We start from the raw sequence: 19768 nt of genomic DNA, 5'->3' as shown, positions 1-19768 counted from the left end.
TCTGATGCCTGGCATGGAGAACTCTGGAACAACCAGAGATAAGGCAAATAGCTTCATGAGAAGGAATGCAACAGATCATTCCTTTCATTGGGATCTCCTTTGGGTATCTTACCTGAGTCACATTGGCTGCAGTTGGCAACCTTGGTGACAAAGGTCTTGAAAAGCCTGAGCAGCTTTTATCGGAGCCTGACTGGTAATTTGCCTCACAGTTGCAGAGGTGGTACCCAAACCTCTGCGTCTTGCTCCTTGTCTTACCCTGGGAAGCTTCTGCAAGAACTTTTAAAGTCTGTTAATTGCTGTATTCCCCGTGGCAAGACTTCCCCCTTCTATCTTCTCTTTGAAAAAGGAATGGTACCCAGGCTGTCCCTCAAAGCAAAAGCATCTGGCTTGCAGATAAACCTAAAAATATAGGGACTGCTTAGAAGGGGTTTATAGTGCTAGAGAACAGTCACAGGACTAGCTCGGCTTAAGGTGTATCTCCATGGCGCTTCAAAAGTGGCCTGTCACCCTGCTCCTGAGTCAGCCAGAATTACCAGTCTACACTGAATGTGGGGATTTGCACTGAATCCTAGGCTGGTAGAGTCAAGCTAGCACAGTATCTGTTGGCTTTGAATATAAGCCAGATACGTCCATATCTGTGCTCCAATATGAATTTGCATTTATTTGTTCTCAGAGGGATTTAGCCTTATCTTCCTGGGGGATTTTGAGTTTCTCCTCTTGTTCTTTGTTTGCACGGTTTATATTGATGTTCTATCAGCAGCTTATATTTGGTACATTCTTTCTTATGTTTAAATGCTACAAAACCTTCTGCCAAGTAGATCTTACTATCTGCAGCTTAGCACAACAAGGAAAACACAAATGTAAAATCTCAAGCCATCACTCTGCTTTTCCAGGTGATAATTCTGCCAATTTCCAAATGATGCTTCAAGAAACACCCAATAGTGGAGCAATTCTGGCAACTCAATTACTATAAAAAGTTCAGCGGCATGTTGTGCAGACATAGAAATTGTGCAAGACAGAGAGGGACAGCAGATTGTCTGTAACAGAGGACAGCATGCTGTGGGCAGGGGAGGGTGCTTTTGTTCTGCCATGTTTTGTGTCATCTGATGAGACAGGCAGTAGTTTTTTGTTGCTGTTGGACCACCTGTAGCATCCTACAGGACATCGTGGAATCTCTCTCCATGGAGATATTCAAACCCAGACTGGACACAATCCTTGGCAACCTGCTCTAGCTGACCCTGGCTGAGAAAGGGCTAGATAATCTTCATCTAGCCTGAGATGCCTTCCAGTCTAGGCTATTTTGTGATTCTCTGACTAGTATCAGTTTCTAGATCCCAAACCAACAAGGGGTTCCTTCCAGCACAGCGCTGCCAGTTCTTAGGGTTGGTGCTTTGGACGTGGGAGAATAATATTGTAAGAAACTGTTCTGCCTTGCAAGCAAGTTTCAGCAGCTCGGGAGACATCATCTGAAGGAAGCCCCAGGCATCCTCTGGGAAGACAGTGGCCCTTTGCTTGAACACTGACTTCTGAATTAAGGACTCTGCTGTTTGCAAAGTGCTTTGTCTTTGCCTGGTCAGTGCTGCACACAGGTGCACACTCCTCTGGTGTGTTCCTGGGTGGGATGGGATGTACTGTAGGATAGGATTAGCAATCAGTGCCTGCAGGTTTAGGGTTGTGCAGGTACCCTCCCAGTCACAGCCTTTTTTTTTTTTTCTTTCTTTTCATTTTCTTGTAACTATTTTTTTCCAAGTGTGTTGTCAGCCCACAGACACTCCTTGTCCTCGTTTTAGCTGAGTGTGTCTCAGTGACACCTCAGCTGAACAGGACTTCCACTTTGTTTTTGAGAAGAACAGTAGGATTCTTGGGCTTCAAAAACATTTACCGCTTTTACTTATTACTGAAACTTTTCAAAAGAAATGAACTTTAAAAGTTTGAAAAGGTGTATTTGGTTTGCATGGCAAGGTTTTGGTAGCAGGGGGACTGCAGGGGTGGCTTCTGTGAGAAGCTGCCAGGAGCTGCCCCACATTAGAGAGAACCAATTTGGGCTGGCTCCAAGACAGACCCACGACTGGCCAATGCTGAGCCTATCAGCAACACTGGTGGTGCCTCTGTGATAGCATATTTAAGAAAGGGTAAAAACTACTGTGCAGCACGTGCAAGGAAGAAGAGTGAGAAAAAAGTGAGATAAACAGTTCTGCAAACACCAAAGTCACTGGAGAAGGAGGGGGAGGAGGTGCTCTGGGTGCTGGAGGGAGAGATTCCCCTGCAGCCCACGAAGAAGACCATGCTGAAGCAGGTTGTCCCCCTGCAGCCCAAGGAGGACCCCGTGCTGGTGCAGGCTCCCAGTGGGAGCTGCGGCCCTGGAGAGGAGCCCAGGTTGGAGCCAATTTTCTGGCACAACCTGCAGCCCTGCGGGGGACCCACAACAGAGCAGTCTGTTCTGGAAGGACTGCACCCTGTGAAAAGGACCGATGCTGCAGCAGTTCTTGAAGAACTGCTGCGTGTGGGAAGGACCCCCGTTGGAGCAGCTCGTGAAGGACTGTATCCCATGGGCAGGACCTATGCTGGAGCAGGGGAAAGGAAGAAATGGCAGAGACAAAGTGTTACAAACCGGCCCCCATCCCCCTGCACTGCGGGGTGGGTGGTGGAGGAGGTAAATAAATCTGGGCAGAAGGGGTGGTGGGTGGTGGTGGGCAAAGTGTTTTTAATTTTGTTTTTATATCTCATTATCCTATTCTGTTATTAATTGGCAATAATTTAAATTAATTGCCCCAAGTTAAGTCTGCTTTGCCTATGACACTGACTGGTGAGTGATGTCCTTGTCCTTATTTTGTCCTTATTTTGACCCATGAGCTTGTTCATCATATTTCCTCCCCCATCCTGCTGAGGTGGGGGGATGGTGGTGGTGGTGGTGAGCAGGGAATGAGAGTGTGTCTGGGTGGGCAGCTGGCAGCCAGCCAAGGTCATCTCACCACACAAGGCTTATTCACTAATAGGGCTATAATAGGAAATAGGATGCTGTAAACATAAGACTCTATTAAGGCATTTAATGCTGATGATACATGTCTGGATCTTCTGTCTTTAATCTTATCACTCTGTACTGAGCTGTGAAAATTTCATTTCCACTCATTCTGTCCTCTCAGCTGGCAATAAGTACTGCTGAGAAAACAAAGGTAAGTGCTTTATGGATTGATTTTTTTCTGACTGCTGCCACAGTCCAACAGAGTTTATATTGCCACAGTGTAGTGTTCGTATCGAGCTGTGTTTATGTTTTGGATTTCATATGTACGTATGAAAGAGAAACCATGGACAAAACCCCTGAAATCCTTTCTACATCAGATTTATCATCTCTGAAGTTTACAACTCCCTCCTCTGTGCAAAACAAGCAGCCACATGCAGAACAATGTGCTTAGTACATAAACGTCTTGCTAGTGCTCACTCCATCTCTTGTGTGAGTGGAGTGTTGTGTGGAAAAAAAGATGAGTGAGCCAGCTACTGTAAAGCTCTGGCCTGGCTGCTTGCCTTTATCTTCAACTTGCTTGAAATATTCAAATCAGGAAGATTAGAATCGAACAACCCCAGTCAGTGTATTGTTAGGGTTGCCCTCTTAATCAGGCAAGTTAGTGCCTGCAGAGCTATGACACCCTCATGAGCACTGCATGCCTCCAGGTCTGAATCTCTACCGGCTGCACTTGCTATCACATTCTTTATCTTTGTTATTCTTGTGTAATCAACAGTGGTCGCCTATTTCATGGTGCTATATATAGCAAACATAAAAATGTACATATATATGCAAACATCTTTATGCATATGTACGTTGTGTGTGTGTGAAGCTGTGAATGTATACAGAAAAAGTTAGGGTTTTTTTTTTCTTGAGAAATTAATTTCTTGATAATTTCCCATCAACAGAACATCTCATTATATATAAATGTTGTGAAAGACCTTGTTAGACAGATAGACACATGAGGGATAAAATTAAAAGTTGCTGTGGAAACCATAACCTGAAATGAGTCTTTCTTTTACGCACTCAAAATCCCAGTCTTTGTCTTCTATTAGAATACTGTTTGCATATAATTTCTTTCTTTAGGAAAAAGAATCTGAATTGCTGATACACAAATGGAAATCCCATTTGACTGTGACTGTAAAGTGCATCTGAGACTAATGGAAATTTTTTTTCACTTTCCTGTCAGTATTTTAAGCCCCTCTCTTGTCCTGGTATCAGTCTGGCATAAAGCAGAAAAAAATTTAATCCCTGGTGGTCATTACTGCCTGTCTATGACCATCTGCAGCAGTTTTTTGGAACTGTTAATATTACTGTCTTCACTGGAGTTAATTTTTATGTAGGAAACAGCCTGAGGTAGGCTATAGAGGAGGGAAGAAAGAAGATGCTAAAGGACAGAGGAAATGTGTTGCTAAACACAAAACATTCTTCAGCTCTCAGCTGCAGCTGTCGCCATCCCTCTGTAGCACATTCTTAGAAAAGAATCACATTTAAAATATGGCTTGTCAAATAAGCAAAAAGTGACTTGAGCTCTGTGTGTACCAGCCACTTTGGTTACAAGAGGCTTGATCACACTAAAACTGGCATCCATGTTCTTTCCTTGAGATTCTTCTGTCGCTGTTATTTTCTGTAGTCATCTGCTGGCAGATGCATTCACATAATGTTAGCTTGGGTCAGAAATGTGCTTTTGAAAAGAAACTCCTGATGGTCCGCACTTACTGTGCTGGGTTCATATTGTCAAGCAATCTTGGAGCACACGGCAAACACTGCATCTTTTCTGATGGAGCTAAAACAGAATATGCACCCCAGGGGTGCACCTAATCTCTCCAGCTGCTAACAGGCACTCAGTTTACAAGATCAGACTAGAGCTAGCCCAAAATAAAATCCCCCCAACCCATGCTATGCTCTGTCAAATCACTCCTGCTGAGCTACGCAGCTGATCAGATAAACATAGCTTTTGTTAAACAAGCTCTTCCCGCAGTGTGATTTTTTTTAAAATCTGTTTTATATGCAAGAAATAACTTGAGCATCGGCTCCAAGAAGGCACTGAAAAAAGCTGATTTGCAGTGCTCGTGTATTGAAGATCTCTCTTGATGATTACACGAAGGATGTGCATGGAAAAGATGGGGCCAAATATGGAGTATGCTCCTGTTATGTGCCTTTCTGTCTAGGAAAAAGACATTACAGACTGATTCTTCTTTTGACCTGCTAATTCTGGATTGCTCGGCAAGAAGACATGGTTGCATGCAGGCACTGTTGCCAGCTAAGCCTCACGTTTCCTTCACAAACACTGAACCACCACAGAGAATGACGTAATATCAATCCACACAATTATTTGCAAATGCATGAGTCTCATTTGACTTATTCAGTAGTTATATAGGGGAAAAAAAACCTATCTGGCACAGCATTTCTACTGTTATCGCACAACAGCTTGCATTTAAAAAGCCATTGTACTAAAGTGCAAATTGAGAATTAGCATATCTGTTTTAAAAAAAAAAAAAAAGGCAAAAAAGTGCAATAAGCCAAATGCTTAGAATACATCTGCTAGATGCAGCATAAACCAGTCCCAGCTCTGGAGTTCACCCTCAGCAAATGTTTCATATACAGACACTGTCTGATGGGCAGGCGATTTTTGTCGCCCTTCTACTTGTAGTGCTATCAACGCAGAGCTCAGCTCTGGTGGAATTTGACTGAATTTGTTCCGAACCTGTACTTGAATGCCTCTATGCTGCCTTATTATTTGAATAAGGAGTTGGCTGTGAAACAAGCTAGCCCAGACATTGCGAAATCCCCCTCTATTTTAGGAATACAGGAGGAGTTACATCCTGGAGATGGCTTTAGACTGTTCTAACTTCATATAATATTTTACAGAGTGATTCAGAATGACAATACTAGACAAGGGCATTTTTATTTCAAGGATAAATATTAGGTGATACTTTAGAAGTTTCACCTCAACTTGTTTAAGAGGGATTATGGACCGTTTCTCTCTGCCAGCATGGTTTGCCTGTGTTGAATGTGCTGTACATTCCTAGTGGATTCGTGTCCATGTCACAGAATACAGCTTCTACATTGGCATCTTTGTGATGGGTCTTTGCAGAGGCGGATAGTGAATGGGCAGGGAGGAATCTACTGCATTTCCCTGCCACGTAGCTAGTGCTAGACTGAGGAAACGTGCCTGTCCTTGTGATCTTGGCCATACGTAGGATGGTATCTATCCACAGGGCTCTTGATTCAGCCCTATATTATGAGCCCCACAGTTTTGTTTTGGGAAAAAAATGTTAATTGTTTGTTGCATTCTAAGAGCCAATAAATGTTGAGGCAGAAAGTTTTCTGGTTTAGTTTAGTTTTTGTATATATATGTTATCTGCCACCTGAAACATTCGAGCAAACAACCCCTGTCCCAGTGTCTTGATAGAAAGTTAAGGGTCCTGCGATAACTTTGCTTGTGTTGCTTTCCTCTTTGATGGCAGCAATCTGTCTGTAGCTTAGTGGGCTTTTTGGCTGCATTTCACACCGTCTGCTTGGTTACAGTTTGCAGTTTAGAGAGAGTGCTTGGGATTGTGTGTACTAAGTAGGCTAGATACTCATAGCTGAGCATTGACAAGCAGCTACTTGCCTTTGATCGCAAAAAAATTATTACTGAGCTACTTGGGAGGCTATTGCTGCGTGGTAAGAAAAACCCAAACCCCTGTCCACATTGAGTTAGAGAAAATATAAATAAATCTAGAAAAAATTTAGGTTGGAAAGGAGTTTTGGAAGTTATTTGGGCTAACTTCAATGCTGCATCCTGTTTGGCCAGCAGCAGAGAAGATTAAAACCAGAAAACCACAGCTATCTTACCCTTTGGGCACCGTGCCCAGATTCTTACAGTCAAGGATGTAGGACTTTGTGAGATGGAAATTGCATTTGAATCCTCTCTTAATAGTCATTAATAAACCTGCCCTCCATAATGACTTCAAGCTCTTTTAACCCTTTTTTGTTGTTGTTTTTAATCTCTAAAGAAACCTGCAGCAATGAGTGGCACAAACTTAATTATGCTCTGTGAAAAAATACTTGTGCTGGTTGTTGAAACCCACTTCTTGGCAATTTACATATGTGCCTACTGAAGAAGCTAAGTGACCTGAAATGAAACCAAAGCAATCCAAAGGCAAATAGTGTGGTGTGGGGTTTCTGCTGCTGTGGCTGCTCTTGTTTTCTTAAAAGGGAGGCCCCATTACAGAGGACAGTGTATTCAGCTAAGTAAGCAATGGAGGAAATGAAGAGGCTTCCAGAGGTATTAAAGCTTTTCTCGTACAAAAATAGGAAACCGACTCAAGTTACGCCAGGGGAGGCTGCCCAGGGAGGTGGTGGAATCACCATCCCTGGAGGTGTTTAAAAAACACCTAGGTGTGGTGCTTAGGGACATGGTTTAGTGATGGACTTGGCGTTCCTGGGTTAACAGCTGGAGTTGATGAACTTAAAGGTCCTTTCCAACCTAAATGATTCTGTGATTCTAAGTGTCTCCAGCTACGAGCAGTGGGACAGAAACCCTGCGGGCCAAGCATGTAGGTAGGGGCAGTGTGGTAAAATGCCAACGGAGAAAGTGATGATATGGTGGAAAAGATGATACATGGACCTTCTTCGTCACAGCACCTGGAAGTTAGGTGCTGAGAGGAGGAGAGATTGCTGTGGTGGAGCTGAAGGCTTGTTCCCTTGCAAGAAGAAAACATTCAGCAAGTAGCAAAAGAAGCAGAAGTGGCAAAGATGAGCAATGCAGCTCACTCCAAAAGAGAAGCAAAAGTCAGAGGGGCGTTAGTAGCTCAAGGTTTCAACAGAGAAAACATCAACATAGAGCAGTATTAAATCCTAAAGAAAAAAAACCAAATAGCAGGCTGGTCAGGCTAGTGGGACAGGCAGGAAACTGGGCCATGTCATGAGGTTGCCAATGCCACCGGTGTCAACAGAGCTGGTGGCAGAGGGCACCCCGGGAGCACTGTGGCTGTGTCCCAGGAGGTGTGTGGGATGCTGCTGCCCCTTCTGCCTGCCTCTCCTTGGCCAGCAAAGGCCCCTGGATGCCTTATCAGGGTCATGAGCATAGTAGTGCTTAGCCTAACAGTCAAAAATTATCCTAGATGTCTTTTATGTGTGTTAGCTGATAAATAATTGTTTTACACATCACAATTACATATATGTTACTCTTTTTGCCTGGCTAAACCTGCCCAAACGAACTGACCCAAAGGACAGGCTATGTAACAACAACGTGTTCTCAGGATGAAAGACAGTAGGGAAAAGACCCCAGAGATCCCCACCTGCCCTCACTCAAAAGGGCACATCCAGGAGCGTGAACAACCCTGGCTGAGGAAAAACTGGTTCAGTTGTCCCTAGTGAGTGGGAGGACCACAGAATGCAGCCCTAAGGAAGGACATGGGATGGGATGTTAAGGCTGAAAAAGATCCTGAAGGTCAGAGGAAGGATCAGCAGTGGATTTTTCACTGTTAAGTGTCAGTATCTGGAGCGAATCAAAAATAACTGTGCCAGGATGATACTCAAAGAAGAGTATATTCAGGTGAGCTTTGGTAAAATACTTTCAGTCTTTGAAAGGAAGTGAGAAAGCCAGAAAATACACTGCAGATTAGTACAGCTGGTACAAGGATTGTGGTTAGGAGGAAAAGCCATGCAAAGGGGACTGGTCTGAGGATGGATAATGCTGAAACCAGCTTTCTGAGATCTCACTTTACAAGACTTATGAGAAGAGCTTTAAACTAAGAAATGAGGAAAACTGCTTGGGAAAGTAGTAAAATCCTTACAGCTGTTTTTACAATAAATGGAGAAGGGGCGGGGGGGGGTGGAGATGGAAAGGAGAAACACTGCTTCCACCTGTAGTCAACGCGGTATCAGTAGTCAAATTATTTACTTTTACATGGCTAGGAAGTATGTGTTCAATGGGAGACAACAGACATGCCTATGTATTCACACCAGGCAAGCATGCTGCAGGTGATGTGCAGAGCGTGAAACTGAATATGACCTCGACTGCATAGAGGTGGAAGAGCAGCAGCGATTATTACATGACAAGGAGCAATCACGTTGGAAACGCACTGTACAGAAATGATAGAATAACAGTTTAAAGGTAGTGGAGGAGTAGAATCATATTTTAAAGATGTTAAGAAATTATACAAAAAGTGATAATGTGGATAAAAGTAGGTTAGTTATGATCAAAATCATTCCAGGAAAGATGTCAGAGGAGGCCCTTCTGGGATAAACCAGGGAGTTGAAATTAGATATGAACAAAGAATTATTTAATGTTGTTAGAGAGAGAAATACTCCTGAGATTTGTATCACAGGACATTTTCATTCCTTAGTCATCGAGACTGAAAACCATTAGCAATCATACACCATAGGTGTGACAATCAAAAGACCTGTTTAACTGACCAGTTGACAAACCAACAGAAGGTGATACTACTTCAGATTTTGGTTTTGTGACATTAACAACGTAGAGGAGGTGGTTGCAGGAAAAAATCTTGAGTGAGCAAGTGAGGTTGATTTAGTTGATGTGGCATGGAATGCTGGTCTGTGACTCTTATTTTTAATTTAAAAAGGGAAAACCATGAATAACTGGAGGGAACTAAACGGTGAAGAATGGACTAAGAAGCTCAAGATTTCACTTTAAACAAAGCCTGGAATTTCTTTATGTTAAAGATGTAAAGCTGTTGGGGACTTCTCTTCTAAAGCAAAGAAAACAATAGCCCCAGCCAGCTCTGGAAATACGGACAAATTCTCTTGAAATGAATATTAGGAACGGACAGAGACTCTCCAAGGCTGGGGAGAAATAGTTGCCCTGCAAAGAGACCTGTCTTAAAGATGAAGAACTTCAGGGAGAAAATGGGAATAGCTTGCAGCTGTGCTAAGGCTGGCCTTACCAAATGCCTTCAAATGCCGAGCAGCTGATGCTCTCAGGGTGTGTGGAAGGAGAAGAGCTGTGGTGGGAACAGCCCTTGGCTCTGAAGCCCTCATCACGTCCCTGTACTTTGGGAGAGCCAGGGGACCCTGTGGGGCTTATGTTGGGGGTCGTGCAGTTGGTGCTCTGTGAGTAGCAAAAGCGTGTGTGGTGAGGTAAGAACCACCACAGAGAAACATCTGGATTTTTTTCTGTAACCATGGGAATGTTTTGGACCAGATTTGCTTTCAGTACCTGGCAAGGTGGGCCAGGCCCAGGTGCCACCTTACCCTGAAGAGGCTGTCTGGGACAGAAGGAGTCAGCCTGAGCAGTGAAAAGCTTAGAGAAGTAATACCAACAAAGTCTTTGAGCACAAAGTGTTAGGAAATTTTAATTATCAGCCTCATTACTAGCTGGATGTGTAATGAATTCAGATCAGAGGATTTAGCGGGTGCTTTGGCAGAGATGGAAATGAATGAAACTGTCTTGATGCAAGGTGAATGTTTAAGATGACTCCCATTAATTTTTTGTGTCTGCTCCTTAGGGATGGGGATAAATGCACACACCAAAGATCCCCACCTGCCTAAGGAGGATGTACCCCTCTGCAAATCCTGTGGCAGCTGTATCTGGATCAGCAAACAGCTGGCTGTAATGATATGGTAAGAGCTGATTGGCATGCTGGTGGCTTTGCTTGACCCACATCTGGAAGCTCATGCCCCTTCCTCAGGATACCAATTGGTAGTCATAGGAGTTATCTTAGCCTAACACTGAAAGCACAGTAGAAATTTGATTCTGGACCTCCATGGAAACATGCCTAACCTTTTTCCCACTGGCTTCATAAAAAATTCCCTCCTGTGAGTAATTTTTCACTTCCCAATATTTCTGACAACGCAAGCTGGCTACAGCACTGCTCGTTCTCACTGATTACTCATAAAGCCTCTGATGTTTTTGTTTTGTTTTACCTTAAAATCCCATCTGAGTCCCAGGTTTTGTGTTTGATTTACTCTGTGACTGTAGAAGAAATCTGATGTTCCTGAGTCTTAAAATGATTAAAAACTCAGTGGACTGGGACACCACAGCTGTCAATAGCAAATTAAAAGAATCCCAGTTGTAGTGTTTTCTGAAGCCATAGCCATGGTATTGAAAAGTAGGGGTTAAAAATAAAGATACTAGCTAAAAATAATAAATACCTATATAATCTTTCAGAAAATGTGTACCCTAGACCCTGCACTTTTATGTCAAAGGAGCTGCCTGGCTTGTTTCCTGACTTCAACATTATATAGACTTTTAAAAATGCTATAATGAAGCCTAAGAAGAGAATAAAATAATGACATAGTAAGTGAGGAAACTTGGGTTTAATTCTTTGCTGCTGTTTTGTTTTGTGATCTCAGACAAGTTATTTTTTTCTCTCTCTGTTTGATTCTTTATCTGTAACTGAGGACAATAGCAGTTTCTTGTTTCTCCTCGAGATGTGTTATTTTAATCACTATAAGAGACAATGAAGAGCTCGGCCGCTACAGCAAGGGGGATTGTGTTAAATATAACTCAACAGAGGTAGAAAAAAACACTTTGAAGCTCCTGATGTTTAAGGCTGCATTGTTTAAATATTTCTATCAGTTTGTTGTGCCTTCTGTGAACATGGGAGGTGTTCAGTAACATCAGTATCTTAGTAACATCAGTATCAGTAACATCTGCGTCTTAATGTCTTAAAGATCTGAACCCTGCTGCCAACTCAAGCCTTGGTTTTAGTACTATAAACACCTTTTCAACCATTAATCTCTAATGGTGAAAAAGGCTGTAGAAAAGCTACACATCTGTGAAATGGAAGAGCAGGATGAACTTGCTTTTCCTATTTGTTAAAATAGGAAATAAAGTACCTACTTAATTGCTTTTGTGCTACTTGAGTTTCATGACTAGATTGTTTCACCTTAGGCCTAGCAATACGTTTAACCAACTTAGAAAAAGAGAGGAGTAGATCAGCAAGAAGACTGCACAGCACGTTGACCTCCCATAGCTATTATAGCTGTCCACAAAAGGTGCTGGCTGATACCTTTGGATTTAGGCAGAAGCATCCGGGGAGGAAGGAATTCCCCTGCTGCCCCCGGACAAACCAGCCATCTGACAGACAAAACTGCTGATAGCAGTCATGCAGGTAAATGTCTGGTTTATCCCCAGTTTCTTTTTCTTTAATTCTCATTTCCTTGGGGAGCACTTTATAGTCTTTTGGGAACAGTGTAGTATCTGTATTTTGGCTGTATTTCTGTACTTCATCGGTTGAAGTACATCATTGAAAAAAACTCTAGGTTATCAACTTTGCTCTCTCCTGGCACACTTGCGAACGTACAAATGGAAAAACATGAATTTGTGGGTAGTGACTCTGCAAATAGAAGCTATGTATCAGACCCTGGCTGTCTTGTGGTCTGTGAAGCCTCTCTGGACAAAGCAGTGGGCCACCTGTGAAGAAGTGGGTGGTACCAAGGCATGGGGAGAGAAGGTCACGATGATGAGGTTGGACCAAGAAAACCACCACAATGTGGGGGACATAGTATGGAGGAAGGAAATAGAAATACAACCCTAAAAAAAGCAGGTGAGAAATGGTAGCAGAAATGACAGTCTGTTGTGAGATTAGTAAAGGATTATTTTGTATTTACTTTTCAGGTTACTTAGCAATGCTTTAAATGTATATACAGCCAGACTAGAAAATGCATTGTTGAGGGAAGTGATACTTGCCATGCCCCTTCCTGGCAACAAGGGCCAGAGTCATCTGGAGCATATTCATGCTGGCCTGCTCGGCATTGTTCCTGCAGCCTGACGCTAAGCAAATGGCAAGCTGTACTAATTGGTCGGCAGGGGATTACTTTGCATGAAAAAGGCCCTCAAAAGGCTCAACAGTGCCCATACCTTAACACAGCTGAATGACAGCAGCCTATATAGGAGGTAGTGCTCGTATTTAAGTGGGGGTACAACAGGGATACAGGCTTGGCAGCTTTCTTGGCCATGTGTGTGGGGGTTGGCCTATCCCTGCCTGCAGTGACCTCAGCACCGTGGGCCAGAGAGCCAGCACATCCCTGCGAGCCAGCATGTTCCTGCATTGTCCTTCTGTAGTTGCAGGCAGAGGGGACGCCAGCTCAGTTGAGCAGAGAGAGACCTGTTGGCAAGGTCCTCTCCTTAGGTGCTGCATTCTGGATTTCACTTTGGTTGTGTTCAAGCCACATTCAGCAGTCTGGCTCACCATCAGTCTTCGTTTTCCTCTTATGGGGCCTGGGGAAGCTGCTGTCCTTACCTGTTTTAGCTCATTAACTCACCTCATTTTACCTTAGGGCCTTTGATACCTTCTGTAACGTAGGGAGCATAGCTCATTTCATGCCTGTGAGCTCCTGCAACGCTGATGGTACTGTTTGAACTTCTTGCCTGTTTCAGCAATGAAACTCCAGGAGATGCGTTTGAGCAAGGAGACCTCCCATGCTAGAACATTTGGGTGTTTCATGTAGTGACAGAAAGAAATACACTGGGATAGGGGAACGAGGGCAGGAGCTTACTTTGTATTTGCTGATTATATGGTGAAATGTTGCAGGTAGAAAGAGCCCGTGTGTTCTCCTGCATCAAACAAATGTTAAAGATTGTGAAGAGCACTACCGGGCAAGAAGTCGTACCCATGCTTTCCTGGGCTATTGAATAGGAGGATGTGGTTTGCACCACCTTACGACCATGCTGAATGTAAAGTTACTGTTTGTACAGTTCCCTAAACTGGCTGAAAATGTGAGCTCTCCACTACTTAAAACTAGCTTGTCTTTAGAGTGTCTAAATATTCGTAATTACCTGAGTCCTACCTCCTTTACAGCAATATATCTGCAGCAGAAGGGAATGAGACAGAATCATACTGCCACTGTGTACTTCCTTGGAAATGCAGCATAGATTACTCTAACTGGCTTCACATTTCTTATGAAAGATTTGGAGTAATTTTTCATTTCTTGTTTCTTCCCCTTAGAATTCAACAGAACTTGGAAAAGGAAAGAAATTTCCAGGTCTGGTGACTTTTTGTCTGTATGACAGTGAAAGAGAGCATATGGGACAGAAAAAAAATGGAGAAGAGATGTTGACAGAAGCACAGGAGTCGGAAAATGTGTTATAATTTTCCTTTCCGCTTCGCAAAGCAGATCAAGTGGCTCCTGTGCTGCCTATATTTTTTTTTTAAATACATAATTTGAAGCTGTAAGTAAATTGCATAAACAGTTCTAGACTCATTTTCCCAGTTAACAGGAATGGAATTGGACAGCTGACAGGGACCAACCAAAGCACTTGTATATAAATCAATGACAAGGCAATTCAAGAGAGAAAATTCCTTAGCATGAAAAATGCCAGGTGAATTAGAGTCCTCTCACCTTGAGTTCTCCTCTTGCTCAGAAAAGATCGGCCATCATGTACCCCATATATTTGGTAATTTCTAACTCTGGAAAGTACTGTTTGTGACACTTCTGCTTTGTGTTTGTGTGCACAGATTTGTGTGGCTTATACGTGTTTCTTTTTCTACTTTTTCCAGTCTCGGTTCAGACTTTAAAGCTTTTCTACTCAATATCTGCAGTTTGCATTGATATTACATACAAATCACACAGATGCTCCCAAAGATTTTTCTTTTGATTGTTATAATCCTCTTTTTTTTTTTTTAAAAGGTGGCTAGGGGACCCTCAACGAGGACTTCCTGCAAGTACTTGGCTTTGTCACATGGGGAACTCTTCAGTCCGCTTTTCTCTCCCCTTCCCTGGTGTGGTCTTGTGACAGGAGCATAGCAAAGACACCTATTAATTTCAACACTTCTGCCTTCCCTCCTCTGCATTATTACTGTATTTAATGCATTTCTTCTCTGTATCTCCATCCTTCTCCATCTGCCTCCCTCTTTGTTGAGATCAGTCATAAAAAGCCACAATACTGTCATGCAGTTAGGCAACGTTTATCGATGGAGTACACCTCCTAGGCTGTAATCATACACCCACTGCTGCAGTCAGCTCAGAACCAGGTACTCCAGATGCAGTCCAGCAAAGCGGGGAGATGAGCGTACAAATGCCTGGGCTGCTGCTCTTGCAAATGGGCTTGTCTTAGTGTTCACTGCCCTACAAACCTGGGTGAGTTTAACTTGCTGCCCAGTATGCCACAAAATTCAGGGACCCTGCCAGTAGAATTTAACAGAAAATATATGAAGACCGTCAGGCTTAAATTATGTTGAAACATGAAAAATTTTTCTTGCCTAGAATTCTGTCACTGACCAGTCTATAGTTTCAGAGCACAATTCACTTGCCCTGTGCCTTGGTTTGTCCTTCACACCAGTACAGTTTGAGAGGGGATACAGCTTTTGGAAATGAGGAAGTTCTGGCCACTTTACACAATACTGTGCAACAGCAAAAGGTGGTAAAAAGCAACTGTGAATGAAACTTCCAGTCTGGTCCAAATCAAAAAGTTATAACATCACTACTTTAAATGGAGTAGTAAGTTGCTATTTCTGACATGCTTGGCATTGCTCGTGGCTTCTTAGAATTTAATCCTGAAATAAAGAAAATAACATCTAAATAGTATAGGCTGCAGCAGCAGGTTAAAAGTTTCTAGGATGGCTTCTAGAGAAGCAGTTTCTTTCGTGGTTTGTTATCGAGGAGCTGATCTCTGGGGATTTGTCATGTTTTTTCCACCCGTGTACATTTCCAGACTGCATAGATGTTTCTGCACGCTGTTTCAAATGACAGTCCTTCCTCGCCCTTGCTTGGGAGGTCTCACAAATGTTATTGTACTCTTAGAAGAGTTGTCAATTTTAATTGAAATATCCTGCAGTCTCATTCAGCTAACAAGATGTTACAGAGACATAAACTCCCTCAGTCTTGAAGCAGCAGAGAGAGGGAGCAAACATCATGTCCCTGGAAACCTCCATATCTCAACTCTGCTCCCTTCTCCCACCTACCCAGTCTTCGACCTGCTGCGGGCTCCGTGGCCCCTCCTGGGTTATTGCCCCAGGACCGATAAAGGGGATCAGCTTTTGACTGAAACTCTTCCTCTTGTCGCGCGCCTTTGTGTCAGCATGTAAAGTCTCTAAATTATACAAGACACTGGTCGTTAATGATCAGGCCCTAACGAAGGGGAGGGCAGGTAGACATGCAGGGTGTGATGCCCTTGCCGGGAAGGGGAGCGATCCCACGCTGATGGCTTCCCAGCTCCTCGGGCCCTTCCTAACGCCCACCCAGGGGTGCGCCCGCAGGGTGGCTCGGCCTGCAGAGCCCTGCCAGGGGACCGCGGGCCACCCCGCCTGCCGCGCTGGGGACAGCGGGGAGCCGCCGGCGGCAGGCCGCAGCGGGTGCGGGGGGAGAGGCCAGGCTTGCGAGCGGGCACCCCCGGTGCTGCCCGTGGGGCCGGGCCGTGCGGGATGCGGGCGGCTGGGCCCGGCGGCGGCCGAGCGGGCAGCCCGCGCTCCCGGCGCCGCTAGGGGGAACCGCCCGCCCGGGAAACGGCCGCCCGGGCCGCCCGCTCTCACGGCGCTGCCCCCGGACGAGGCTTGCCCGCGGGCTCCGGTTCCTGGACGAGCCGAATCGCGGTAGGCAGCTGGTCTGCCTCGGCACGGATAGCCTGGGGCGGCTGGAGCAGCCTGCAGATCACCGCCCGTTCTTATGTCCGTTTCCACCCCCCGGCTGTGTACCCGACATGAGTCCCTGCCTTCAGCCAGGCTGGGCTGCCTTGTCACCGCCCGCCCCACAAGTCTAACCGCGCCCCAACCTCGCACGGGCTCGGCCCTCTCAGCGCCGGGGCACCCCGGCACAGCGGGCCAGCGGCCGGCCGGCTCCTCCGGGTGGGCCTGGGGCTGGTCCCCGCTGCCCCGGGCCTCGCTGCTGCTGCCCCGGGCCTGGCCCCCGCTGCCCCCGGGCCTGTCCCCACTGCCCCGGGCCTGTCCCCCGCTGCCCCCAGGCCTGTTCCCCGGGCCTGCCCCCACTGCCCTCGGGCCTGCCCCCCGCTGCCCCCGGGCCTGCCCCCACTGCCTCGGGCCTGCCCCCCGCTGCCCCCGGGCCTGCCCCCCGCTGCCCCCGAGGCACTCGCACCCTTCCCCACAGCGCCAAGCCGCTGCAGCAAAGCTGCTCTGCCCCTTGAAAGCTTCCCTCCAAGCGGGCTGAATCCAGCCCTTGGTGGAAGCTCTGCACCTCTGGCTTTTCTCCTTCTGACACTTCGTGCATCTGTGCTGGGTTGCCTTGTCCTCATGCTAGTATGTAATGTATCACTACTCCTTCGGTGTTCCTTGTACAGCTAAGGATGGGAGAAGACAGAACAGGTTATCATTTCACAGCCTTCCTCATTCCCCTGAAGGATCTTTCAATGAGCTCCTTTGTCCAGTAACACAAAATAAGTCAAACCTTCTCCTGAAATAACTCTCGCCCTGCATTCATGGTGTGTGGTGTGTTGTGAGCATGGAGTGGGATGAGCAGAAGTGGTTCAGGGGAGTGTTATTTGATTTATTTTCTGTTGAATCTAGACTGCTTCATTTATTTTTTTTTCTTTTCCCTGTCTTGTTTGCAGGTTTAGAGCTTGGAGGGTGTTTTGGTTGCTTTTTATTATTCTTCTCCAGTCAGAAAGAGAAGCGCTGGAAGTAAATTGGTTACGAAGAGCTTTAACACCATGTTCAGTGAGCTGCAGACACAGGCGAAGGGCAGGCTGGCAGGGGCCAGGGAGGACTGGCATACACCAGGGTGTTTAACAAGGAGAGGCAGGAAATGTGGTAGTGGTTTGACTTTGTGTAACTTGTATTTGTGGAACATAAAGCAGGCTGAGCATATATCCCTGGCCATGTCTAAAGCAAGGGACAAAGTCTCCATTCAGCACTCTTCCTGCACTCAAGATGCCTTTTGAGAGGGAAGAGTTGACAAGTCGGGAAGATTTTTAAAAGATCTGCTTTGATACTACTCAATTTTTTTTTTTCTGTGCTGTTTGTAGCCTTTAAAATCTCAGTACTTGCAATTCCTCAGTCTCACCAGCTGTGCATGGCTGGTGCTGACTGGTATCGCCACACTAGTCTTCGAGAAGGATCCTGTGTGCTCAGACACAGCGTGCTGTACTGACCCCGGCTGGGATGGAGATAGCAAAACAACCTCCACTCCCTCGTTCAGCTCCTGGGAGGTGCCAGGCAGCTGCAAAGTGAACTGGCACTTCTGTGAGTTGGATCTGAGCTGTGATGAGTTCAAGCATATTTATTTCAAGGCTGCCTGGCTCTGTAAGGAGAAAACTGCTCAATCTTTTGTCTTTTCCTGTTCTCCTCCTCCTTCTCCTTGTCTGATTTGCTTTGCTCCATTCAGACTGTAGTATGTGATTCCTCACGCAGTTCAACAAAGGGGTGCTCAAAATCCTGCACCTTGGGAGGAACAGCCCCATGCGCTAGTGTATGCCGGGGGCTGACAAGATGCAAAGCGGCCTGGCAGAAAAGGACCTGGGAGAATCCTGGTGGACATGAAGCTGAACATAAGCCAACAACGTGCAGCTGAGGCAAAGGGGGGTGATGGCATCCTGGGCTGCATTAGGGAGTGTTGCCAGCAGGTCAAAGGGAGGTGATCCTTCCCCTCTGCTCAGCACTGGTGTGGCCACAGCTGGAGTGCTGTGTACAGTTCTGGGCTTTTCTGTGCAGGAGAGACATGGAAATACTGGAGAGTCCAGCAAAGGGCCACTAAGATGACAGACAGAAGCATCTCTTCCATGAGGGAAGGCTGCGAGCTGGGACTGTCCTAGCTCAGAGAAGAGAAGGCTCGGGGAAAACTTATCAATGTACATAAATACCTGAAAGGAAGGTGTAGAGCAGATGGAGCCAGGCTCTTTTCAGTGGGTCCTAGTGACAGGACAAGAGGCAATGGGCCTGAAACACGGGAGGCTCAATCTGAATGTAAGGAACACTTAACTGTGAGGGTGACTGAGCACTGGCACAGGCTGCCCAGAGAAGTGGTAGAGTCTCTATCCTTGGAGATATTAAAAAGCCATCTGGACATGGTCCTGGGCAGCCTGCTCTAGGTGGCCCTGCTTGAGCAGGTGGCTCAGAAGAGATGACCTCCAGAGGTCCCTTCCAACCTCAACCACTGTAATTCTGTGATTCTTCCACTAGCTTTGAAAACACCCTTTTTTCCCTTTCCTGTTTTGTATGCTGAGTGTCACCCCAGGACCTCACCCAGCTGGAGGTGCTTGGTGCCTACTTCCTTTGTCTTCTGGTTTTCTTCATGTAAAAGGGAGCTAAGACCTCCTACCTACCTGAGATAATTAATTAATTAATATTTCTCCCACGCTTTGAAATCAGGATGGGAGAAATACTTGTCAAAATGCAAAGGAGCGTTTTGAGGTTAGAAACAGTGTAATGGTAATATAACTCATATTTATGTGTGTGAAAAATAAGGTCATGCTTACCTGTTATAGATATATCTTGCTTGGAAAACTGTTTTGGGTTCAAAACGACCACAGTTTACTTACTGTCAAAATAGATGTGGAAGAAAAATCCACAACCTGAAAACCCTTAACTTGAATTTTTACCACCTTAAAGTCCAATATTTTTACATTTACCCAAGCTGAATGATGACTTCAACCTTCAGAGCTGAACTTTATGATGACACGGCAAGCAAGCCCTGTACTGACCGGCACAGACCTGATGAGGTAGTTCAACACTGTCTTGCTAAACATGCTGGAGGGGCTGAAAGAGCCCAGCTCGGTTAGGATGCCAGTAAGCTGCAGGAACTGATATTAAGTGACCATTAATCTCTGGTGGAACTCCCTTTGCCAGATAAGATGGGCCAGATGCTGGATTGCTCTTTGTTTTATTACTAGTATAGTACTGACTAAGCTTGCTGCTGGTGGCATTC

Source organism: Falco biarmicus, chromosome 2, assembly GCF_023638135.1.
Source record: "Falco biarmicus isolate bFalBia1 chromosome 2, bFalBia1.pri, whole genome shotgun sequence".
NCBI classification, from domain to species: Eukaryota; Metazoa; Chordata; class Aves; order Falconiformes; family Falconidae; genus Falco; species Falco biarmicus.
This window is presented reverse-complemented; position numbering follows the sequence as displayed.